The sequence below is a fragment of the Panthera pardus genome, unplaced genomic scaffold (genome assembly GCF_024362965.1).
Source record: "Panthera pardus isolate Hobbes unplaced genomic scaffold, ASM2436296v1 HiC_scaffold_13, whole genome shotgun sequence".
NCBI lineage: Eukaryota > Metazoa > Chordata > Mammalia > Carnivora > Felidae > Panthera > Panthera pardus.
Genome location: NW_026526688.1, coordinates 112,660,240 through 112,672,258, shown reverse-complemented (window position 1 = coordinate 112,672,258; position 12,019 = coordinate 112,660,240).

Genomic DNA, 12,019 nt, shown 5'->3' with positions numbered 1-12,019 from the left:
CAGCACTATGAAACCCAAAATCAACCACAAGAAAAAATTTGGAAAGGTAACAAATACTTGGAGACTGAAGAATATCCTACTAAAGAATGAATAGGCTAACCAAGCAGTTAAAGAAGGAATTAAAAAGTATATGGAAGTCAATGAAAATGATAGCACCACAACCCAAAACCTCTGGGATGCAACAAAGGCGGTCATAAGAGGAAAGTATATAGTAATCCAGGCCTTCCTTAAAGAAGGAAGAAAGATCTCAGATACACAACCTAACTTTATGCGTTGAAGAGCAGGAAAAAGAACAGTAAATAAAACCCAAAACCAGCAGAAGACAGGAAATAATAAAGATTAGAGCAGAAATCAATGCTATCGAAAGCAAAAAAAAAACCCCAAAAAACAAAAAACAGTAGAACAGATCAATGAAACCAGAAACTGGTTCTTTGAAAGAATTAACAAAATTGATAAACCACTAGCCAGTTTGATCAAGAAGAAAAAGGAAAGGGCCTAAATAAGTAAAGTCAAGAATGAAAGAGGAGAAATCACAACCAACACAACAGAAATAAAAACAATAATAAGAGAATATTAGATCAATTATATGCCAACAAAATGGGCAATCAGGAAGAAATGGACAAATTCCTAGAAACATATACACTACCAAAAACGAAACAGGAAGAAATAAAAAATTTGAACAGACCCATAACCAGCAAGGAAATCGAATTAGTAATCAAAAATCTGCCCAAAAACAAGAGTCCAGGGCCAGATGGCTTTCCAGGGGAATTCTACGAAACATTTAAGGAAGAGTTAACACCTATTCTCTTGAAACTGTTCCAAAAAATAGAAATGAAAGGAAAACTTCCAAACTCTTTCTGTGAAGCCAAACTCTTTCTATTACCCTGATTCCAAAACCAGACAGAGACCCCACTAAAAAGGAGAATTATAGACGCCACTAAAAAGGAGAACTATAGACCAATTTCCCTGATGAACATGGATGCAAAAATCTTCAACAAGATATTAGCCAACCGGATCCAACAATACATTAAAAAATTTATTCACCACGACCAAGTGGGATTTATACCTGGGATGCAGGGCTGGTTCAATATCCGCAAAACAATTAACGTGATTCATCACATCAATAAAAGAAAGGACAAGAACCATATGATCCTTTCAATAGATGCAGAGAAAGCATTTGACAAAATACAACATCCTTTCTTGATAAAAACCCTCAAGAAAGTAGGGATAGAAGGATCATACCTTGAGATGATAAAAGCCATATATGAGCAACCCAACGCTAATATCATCCTCAATGGGGAAAAACTGAGAGCTTTCTCCCTAAGGTCAGGAACAAGACAGGGATGTCCACTCTTGCCACTGTTATTCAACATAGTATTGGAAGTCTTAGCCTCTGCAATCAGACAACACAAAGAAATAAAAGGCATCCAAATCGGCCAGGAGGAGGTCAGATTTTTACTCTTTGCAGATGACATGATACTCTATATAGAAAACCCTAAAGATTCCACCAAAAAACTGCTAGAACTGATCCATGAATTCAGCAAAGTTGCAGGAAATAAAATCAATGCACAGAAATTGGTTGCATTCCTATACACCAATAATGAAATGACAGAAAGAGAAATCAAGGAATCGATCCCATTTACAGTTGCACCAAAAACCATAAAATACCTAGGAATAAATCTAACCAAAGAGGTAAAAAATCTATACACTGAAAACTATAGAAAGCTGATGAAAGAAATTGAAGAAGACACAAAGAAATGGAAAAAGATTCCATGCTCCTGGATAGGAAGAACAAATATTGTGAAAATGTCGATACTACCCAAAGCAATCTACAAATTCAACATGATCCCTATCAAAGTAACACGAGCATTTTTCACAGAGCTAGAACAAACAATCCTAAAATTTATATGGAACCAGAAAAGACCCTGAATAGCCAAAGCAATCTTGAAAAAGAAAACCAAAGCTGGAGGCATTACAATCCCAGACTTCAAGCTATACTACAAAGCTGTAGTCATCCAGACAGTATGGTACTGGCACAAGAACAGACAGATCAATGGAACAGAACAGAGAATCCAGAAATGGACCCACAAACGTATGGCCAACTAATCTTTGGCAAAGCAGGAAAGAATATCCAATGGAATAAAGACAGTCTCTTCAGCAAGTGGTGCTGGGAAAACTGGACAGTGACATGCAGAAGAATGAACCTGGACCGCTTTCTTACACCATACACAAAAATAAACTCAAAATGGATGAAGGACCTCAATGTAAGACAGGAAGCCATCAAAATCCTCGAGGAGAAAGCAGGCAAAAACCTCTTTGATCTTGACTGCAGCAATTTCTTACTCAACACGTCTCCGGAGGCAAGGGAAACAGAAGCAAAAATGAACCACTGGGACCTCATCAAAATAAAAAGCTTCTACACAGTGAAGGAAACAATCAGCAAAACTAAAAGAAAACTGACAGAATGGGAGAAGATATTTGCAAATGACATATCAGATAAAGGGTTAGTATCCAAAATCTACAAAGAACTTATCAAACTCAACACCCAAAAAACAAATAATCCAGTGAAGAAATGGGCAAAAGACATGAATAGACACTTCTCCAAAGAAGACATCCAGATGGCCAACCGACACATGAAAAAATGCTCAACATCACTCATCATCAGGGAAATACAAATCAAAACCACAATGAGATACCACCTTACACCTGTCAGAATGGCTCACATTAACAACTCAGGCAACAACAGATGTTGGCGAGGATACGGAGAAAGAAGATCTCTTTTGCATTGTTGGTGGGAATGCAAGCTGGTGTAGCCACTCTGGAAAACAGTATGGAGGTTTCTCAAAAAACTAAAAATAGAACTACCCTAAGACCCAGCAATTGTTCTACTAGGTATTTATCCAAGGGATACAGGTCTGGTGTTTCGAAGGGACACAAGCACCCCCATGTCTATAACAGCACTATTAACAATAGCAAAAGTATGGAAAGAGCCCAAATGTCCATCGATAGATTAATGGATAAAGAAAATGTGGTATATATATATACACACACCACAATGTGTGTGTGTATATATATATATATATATATATATACACACACACAATGTGGTGTGTGTATATATATATACACACAATGGAGTATTATTCAGCAACCAAAAAGAATGAAATCTTGCCATTTGCAACTACGTGGATGGAACTGGAGGGTATTGTGCTAAGTGAAATTAGTCAGAGAAAGACAAAAATCATATGACTTCACTCATATGAGGACTTTAAGAGACAAAACAGATGAATATAGGGAAGGGAAACAAAAATGATATAAAAACAGGGAGGGGGACAAAAGAGACTCATAAATATGGAGAACAAACTGAGGGTTGCTGGAGGGGTTGTGGGAGGGAGGATGGGCTAAATGGGTAAGGGGCATTAAGGAATCTACTGAAATCATTGCTTCACTATATACTAACTCATTTGGATGTAAATTTTAAAAAATAAAAAATAAAGTTAAATCAAAAAAAAAATTCTAAATGGGTATATATTGACTGGGCAGATTAATTTCTAGGTACTGACCTAGAGAACAATTTGGAGATATCTGTAAGAAGTCTTTTTTTTTTTTAATGTTTATTTATTTTTGAAAGAGAGAGAATGTGCACATGTGCACGAGTACGAGACGGGCAGAAAAAGAGGGGGACAAAGAATCTGAAAGCACGCTTTGCACTGACAGCAGAGAGCCCAATGTGGGGCTTGAACTCACTAACTGTGAGTTTGTGACCTGAGCTGAAGTCAGACGCTTAACTGACTGAGCCACCCGGGTGCCCCTAAAATGTGTATAAGAAGCCTTAAAACAAATTTTTTTAAATAGTAACAATGTTTTACTTAGACCAAGTTTGGAAATCAACACAAAATACCTGAACTTCTATGAATAAAATAATGGCTACATAATTATAGGGGACACCAGTGTCAGGTAATACTACGCTTTACTTTAAAAGAATAAGATATATCTACAGATCTTACACATAAAGACCTCTAGGAAATGTTGTTAAATAAAAACAGAAAGTACATAAAAGCCAAACAATACACACAGTATGATACAAGAAGAAAGAATAGCACCCAACAAACCTAACCAGTGTGGTTAAACACATATAAAAAGGCCAGAAGAATATGTTATTACTAGTATTATCTCTGCGAAGAGGACTGGTTGGTCAAGAGAGCACATTTACTTTAGATAGCTTAATATATAAAAATGAGATTGTATTTGTGTATTAATTATAGAATTACTAAACTCATAAGTAAGAGCAATATATACTCACTATAAAATAGAAAAAGCAAACAAAACGTACGGAAACATATTAAATAGAAAATGAAAGTCTGCCCATCTAAAATGCTAGAGGTAACCACTTATAAAAACTTTATATATGTTCTCCTAAAGGTTTTTGTGCCTGTGTATGAACAACTCCTTTTTGTTTTAAAGAAAAAGGATCACGTTCTAGCTCCTGATATTTTAACCCATCATGTCTGACCCCTTTAAAAAAAAAGATTTATTCTTTTCACAAATGTTGATTGAGCACATATGTAGCACCAGGCATTGTTCTAGGCATGCAGAGCAAATTCCTTTTTGTAAAATTGTGGTGTTCTATTGATCGGATTCACTCTGGTTTTATATTTATCCGATACCAGACTAATGGAAATTGAGGGTGTTCTTAGTTTTATTTTATTTATTATTTTTAAAAAAAGCTTATTTATTTTAAGAGAGAAAGGCGGGGGGGGGGGAGAGGAAGCCAGGGAGGGGCAGAGAGAGAGAGAGAGAGGGTGAATTCCAAGCAGGCTCTGTGTGCAGCGCAGTGCCGGACGTGGGCCTCGATGTGGGGCTTGATCTCACAACTGAGATCATTAACTGAGCTGAAACCAAGAGTTGGACACTTAACTGACTGAGCCACTCAGGTGCCCTGAAGGATGTTCTTAGTTTTATATACACTAACACTGCTGTGATGAACTCCCACTCTCAGAACTTGGACAGACATCTCTGCACACTTGTTTGATTACTTCTCTGGAATTAATTGCTCACGGTGGGATGACTGAACTGAAGGGAATGCACAAAAAAATGTCACTACATATTTCTAGACGGCCTCCAGAAAATTTGGACGACCAAGGTATGAGAATTTGTTATCCCAAATACCCTTGACAATATTAAAAATTATGTATTTTAGAAGATACATATTTGGCAATATGATAGGTAAAAAATTATATCTCAGTTGTTTGAAAGTGCATTTTTAGTGATAAATGTGGTTGAGATCATTTTAAGGATTTATTAGCCATATATATACTTTCAAGAATTGCTTGTCATGTCCTTTGTTTCTGTTGGGACATTTGTCTTTTTTTTTTTTTTATTACAGTATTCTAAAGATATTAGCATGATGTTTGCCAAGTATTTGCAAAACTGTGCATCAAAGTTGTGTTAGAGCTCGCTTAAAAAAATGCATGACTGAAGACTAGCAAGGGTTAAATGATGGCATTACAAATTATTGGTAAGACAACATTTGAATCTAAGGGACCTGGCTCCCAGCACAGAGTTTTTCCCATTTCACTCCTATTGCGCGTAATCAGACATATATTAGAATGTTAGTCATTGTTTTACTGGTTTATGGGTGCAAAAGGGTAATGTTCTTTGCTAATATTTTTAAATGTTTCTGATGAAGCCCTTAAAAGTCACAAATTCTTGGTTAAGTTCTCTGAATTTCAAGGTCCTAGATATTGCAGACTTTTGAGTTAGTCAGAATTCTTTGGATTACAAATGACAGAGAACTAATTTGAGTCCGTTTAAGGTAAACAGAGGCATTATTGAAAAGATCCCAGGGCTTGTCACTACCTGTGCAAAGGGCTGTGTAGGAACGGCACATGATTGGGGCTTAGGGCCTTGATCACCTCAGCATGGAGGTACAAATGGTGGCCAACAGCTCCTGAGCCTCACTCTTCTTGATTTCCACTACTACTAGAGAGTAAACCTACCCTTACTCTCTTTAGACTTGAGTTTTAAAATAGCAGAGAAGAATTATAATTGAGTCAGCTTCTATCTGGTGTCCACTGCTAGACTGTAGGAATATGGCAGTCTATTGAAGCTGTGTGTTTGGAGTGGGGAAAGTCATTTCCCAGAAGAAGCAGGGGAGTGATTCTGTTAACAGAAATGTGGGGAACCTGACACTGTTCCAGTCTGAGTGAACTCATATATTAACCCTTCCAGCCCCAATTATTTTATTTTCCTATGTCAAATACACCTGTTAATCTAGCTCAGGGATAGCAAACACTGACAGATTAACAGTGGCTATCTCAAAGACTAAGATGAGAAAGGTTCTGGGACCTCTAAGGATGAGAGTGATTTATTCTGTTGATTTTGTCCGTAAACACGAGAAGAGAAGGGACAGCATTTGCCTTGGGTAATTTCTGTATTTAGTCAAGCTCTCCCTGTTTGTTAATCTAATCAAAAGTTGAAAGAACACCCCCCCCCCCCACAAAGGTGCTTTATTTATTTATTTTTTTGCTAGTAGGATTTTGACAGTAAAAACATGTTCTATTGAGAACTGGACCTCTTCCCATCTCTCACCTTGTCACCTTGTCAGTGTTAGTCTGCAAATAATAGGAAATGAGAGAACGGGAGGCTGGGCTGGGGTGGGGGGGCATGATGGAGACCATATACAGGTGACTTCGAGTATCCTATTGTGAACACTTATAAACACTGATACTCAAAAAACTAAATTGTGCAAGATCCCAGACTCTAATTCTTTCATTATGTTGCTTCCCAACTTCCATTCAGCACCACTGCTCTATAACAGACATGTGCTAGAAAACCACAGAGAAAAAGAAATAGCCTCTATCCTTAAGGATAGTGGTGAGACTCAAGCAGACCAAGGAGTTTCAAGGGGGCAAGTACAGGGACTTGTTCATAGAGATTTGGGTGGTGGTTCAGGAGGAGCCGGTGAGCAGCTTGATTAGACAGGCAGTAAACAAGGGTTTCTCTGAGGGGTGGCACTTGAGCCATCTGGAAGGACAAGATGAAGAAGCAAGAGACTGAGAAAGAGAATGAAAAGTCATCAAAGAGGAATTCCAGAGGCAACACGTTTAAATGTCATGGAGGCAGTAAACTGGATGACGTGTGTTGGGGGGAATCAGTTGTTCAGTAAGGTTGTTGTGAAGTGTGTATAATGGTGTGGCAGGAATAGGATTAGAGAGACAGGCAAAGGCCTCACCTGCTAAACCAAAGAGTTTGACCTTTGTCCTGGAAACTCTGTAGACACACAAGGATTTTCAGCAAAAGCGACCATGTTCAGATTTGCAGTTTAGAAATATCTCTAGAACTCTTGAGGATTTCGACGGACTGAAGAGGTTGAAGTTGTGGGCAGGGAGACTACATTATACTCTCGTTGGAATATCGCCCAGGTAAAAAATCATACGGCTTTAACCGGAACTATAGCTTGGAAGAGGAGAGTACAGAGCAGATTCCATCAATACTCGGCAGGTAGAATCCGCACGACAAAGTGACTGAATGGATGGGTGCGGGCATGAAGAAAAAAGAGCAATCTAAGTTGCTCTCATGCTTCTGCCTTGGATAACTAACAGAATGCTGACATCTAGTCTCAAGCTGGAGAACACAGGAAGAGGCACTTACCTGACAGCCAAGTGTAAGTTCGGCCTGGTTTTTAGAAGGATTGTTGGTTAATCTAAAGGGTTAAAAGCTACCTACAATGTAGGTAAAAAGTATACAGTGTTGATGCCATTCTATTATTTTTTTCTAAATTTACATTTGTGTAGGTGTTAGATTTTTCAAAAATTTTATTCTATGTTAAATCATTCCAGCAATTAGCAATTGTTGGAAAGATTTCATCTGAAGGAACTGTTCATCCTTTGTTGCTACTTCCCCAGATGACATGTTACAGAAGGTCATTCAGTAGGTCTGTTAATCATCAACTAATAATTTAGAATTGAAGTTTCAAATTCTGTATTGGGGGAGCTGAATATTGCTACCATCAATGGCAGTGATATGAACTGTATTAAGATTGCTTTTCTTTCAGATGATGCCATAACTGATGTTAAAAATTTCAGCTCAAAAAGAAAAGGATTAACATGCTAAGTATTTGCTTTATGTTGGTTTTAACAGGGCCATCGAAAAAGAGTAGAAGTGTTAGGTTCCTGGTGCAGCATCAGAACCTATGTAATGAAGCTCCCACTTCTAATAACAGAGCTGTCACTTCAGTTAATAAAGAAGTCCAACTTAGAGAAGCCCATCCTTTCCAGAGCTAGACTCAGACATCCAACATCGTCTAGGATCTGCACTCTGTTATTCTTTGCCTGATATGCTGACATTGAAAGATACAAATTGGGGTGCCTGGGTGGCTCAGTTGGTTAAGTGCCCAACTTCAGCTCAGGTCACGATCTCACAGTTTGTGGGTGTCAGCCCGGCGTCGGGATCTATGCTTGACAGCTCAGAGCCTAAGAGCCCGCTTAGTATTCTATGTCTCCCTCACTCTCTGCCCCTTCCCCACTCATGCTCTTCTCTCTCTCTCTCTCTCTCTCTCTCTCTCTCAGATAAATAAACATTAAAAATAAGAAAGATACAAATCTGTTGAGTTGCATGTTGGCTGAAACGTTCCATGCTCCCTGTGAAGCTTTAGACTGGGGAATGAGCACAGTCAATAGTGAAGGGTCTATGTGCTCTACCTATGTGGATTATTCCTGTGTCTGAGACTGCTGATTCCTAATCAGTCCCTGTCTGTCTCCTTTTCCTTAGCAACAGATGGTCCTGGGGATAGCTAAATAACAGCATTTTAAAAGTTGCCTTGCGGGGCGCCTGGGTGGCTCAGTCGGTTGAGCATCTGACTTCGGCTCAGGTCATGATCTCACAGTTTGTGGGTTCAAGCCCCGCATCAGGCTCTGTGCTGACTGCTTGCTCAGAGCCTGGAGCCTGCGTCAGATTCTGTCTCCTTCTCTCTCTGCCGTTCCCCCGCTCACGCTTTGTCTCACTCTGTTTCTCAAGAATAAATAAAATGTAAAAAAAAAAAAAAAAAGTTGCCTTGCATTTACAAATGGGCAATAAAATGAGATGTGCGAGGAAAGTCATCACATGAGGTTTCCTGGAAAGCTCTTAAGGAGGCCTGATTCAACTGGGAGGAGCTCCTTTTTAAAAAAAAAAATTTTTTTAACGTTTATTTATTTTTGAGACAGAGAGAGACAGAGCATGAATGGGGGGGGGTGGTCAGAGAGAGGGAGACACAGAATCTGAAACAGGCTCCAGGCTCTGAGCTGTCAGCACAGAGCCCGACGTGGGGCTCGAACTCACAGACCATGAGATCATGACCTGAGCCGAAGTTGGACGCTTAACCGACTGAGCCACCCAGGTGCCCCAGGAGCTCCTTTTTAAAAGCCCACTAATGGGGCGCCTGGGTGGCTCAGTCGGTTAGGCGGCCGACTTCGGCTCAGGTCACGATCTCGCGGTCCGTGAGTTCGAGCCCCGCATCGGGCTCTGTGCTGACAGCTCAGAGCCTGGAGCCTGTTTCAGATTCTGTGTCTCCCTCTCTCTCTGCCCCTCCCCTGTTCATGCTCTGTCTCTCTCTGTCTCAAAAATGAATAAACGTTAAAAAAAAAAATAAATAAAAGCCCACTAATAATAAAGAGCTTTAACTTTTTTGCCCCTGTAGTCAGGTCACACTGCAACAGGCAGAAGAAATTCCTAGCTGGTGAAGTTCCCTTTAATGACGGAGAAGAGCAGGATCTAGTAGTTTAAATTGTGTCTCATACTTCTCTGAAACAAATCTTCACAGCACCTTTGTGCAATACATCAGAGTACACACCGCTATTCTTTTCTGAAAGATGAGTGAGAAGGTTCCAGGGTGTGTGCCTTTTATCAGTTCACGTGGGTAAGGAACAGAAATTTTCGTCAAGGTACAATGTGGATCTTGTGCTACCAACTTTTTGTTCTTTCACCAGGTCTTTTAGTAACAAAAACAAAGTAATTAAAGTCTTTTCATAGAGCCAGCTGATTTAATAGATTAGTGCTTTATAATCAGCATAGCAATCCACACGTGGTGGGAAGCACCTGTGAGGGAAGGCAGACTGAAGAAGCAGTTAAAAGTGGGTCTGGAAGTCCCCGTTCAATCACTTACCGAAGTGGGACCCTGGAACTTGTAAAAAGCTTGGCTCCCTCATCTAAAAGTGAAAGTAATGAGGGGCACCTGGGTGGCTCAGTTGGTTAAGCATCTGACTCTTGATTTCGACTCACTCCATGATCTCCTAGTTTGTGAGATCAAGCCCCGTGTTGAGCTCCGCGCTGACAGTGTGGAGACCTCTTGGGATTCTCTCTCTTTCCCCCTCTCTCTCTGCCTGTACCCCACCCATACTCTCTCTCTCTCTCTCTCTCTTAAAATAAATAAATAAACTAAAAAAAGAAAGTAATGATAGCAACCAACTCAGAGAGTTGTGAAGATTGAGGTAGTAGATGTTCAATACATGGCCCTGAACTTGGAAAATAATAATTAGTTAATATTAGCCATTATTATTATTATGGCCCCAATGTTTTAGTTATAATTGGGTCTGACTACAAGTAACAGAGAGAGCTCAAGTAACAGTAGCTTAGACAAGATGAAAATTTATTCTCTCTGATGGAAAAGTCCAGAGTTTTGTTACTTGTGCCGAGAATGGTCGCTCTTCTCCATGAAGTCCTTCTTTCAATTTAAATATTATCTGCACTATAGTAGTTCTCCTTTATCCACTGGGGATACATTCCAAGACCCCCAGTAGATGCCTGAAACCACAGATAGTACAAAACCCTATGTATAATATGCTTTACCCATGTACCCATACATGCCTATGATGAAGTTTGATTTATAAATTAGGCACAGTAAGAGATTAACAACAACAATAATAAAATAGAACAATGTACTGTAGAGTTATGTGAGCATGGTCTGTCTCTGTCAAAATATCTTATTGTACTCAGCATTCTTGCGATGATGTGAGATGATAAAATGCCTGTGTGATGAGATAAAGTGAGGTGAGTGACATAGGCATTGTAATGTTGTGTTAGGCTACTACTGACTTTCTGAGGATACTTCAGAAGGAAGGTCATCTGCTGCATGACCACAGTTGGCCCTAGGGTAACTAAAACAATGGAAAGTGAAACTAGATAAAGGGAGCCTACTATAACTCAAAAAGTTATACAAGGAGTTATGCTACAAGGAGTCTTTATGCAACCAAATCTTGATTCTTTATGGTATATTTTTAATAACTTTAAAAACTGTGAATACAAAGAACAACGTCCAAGTATGTATGCAATTAAGATGACATAATTAGAGGTGAGGAGAGTGTAGAAGTCCATTCACGGCATCATCAGAACCCAGGTGAGAAGTGAAGTTCCTGGAGTTTGAAATCTGAGAGGATCAAGTCTAAAAGGAAAAGAAAAGTCACTGGAAGGAAAAGAAGTGGGTCACTTACTACTTGAAGTACCTTTGTTAGAAGGTGGGAGAAGGAGAAGTGAGCAAAAAAGTAAAAGAATGAAAAGTGAAACTCGTAACACAAATGGTTTATTTCCACACACACACACACACACACACACACACACACACACTTTTTAGGAATACATGTGTATGTAACAAACCTAAATATCAAGAAAAACAAGAATGAAAGAATGAATCTGAGATTGAGCATGATAGTTGGGTTGAGGTGAGGCTGAAAGGTTGAATGGAGGGGACTATGTGTTTATTTGTAGCAAGTTATGGACAAGGCTCTAGTTTTTCATTTGAATGAGTGGTGGTATTATTAATAATAGCTTTTTTTCAAAAATGGATATCAGAAAAGAAATAAACTCTAACCAAGCAATTATTATAGAAGAAAGAGCTTCTAAGACAGAGAATAGTAGGAGGTAAAAGACCACAGTTACAGTATAAACAAAAAAAGATGAACTCAAAAAGAAATTTGATAAGAAATGTTCAGTCTTAGGGTTCAGGAGACTGGGGTTTAGATGTCAGTTTTAGAAGTGATACCAT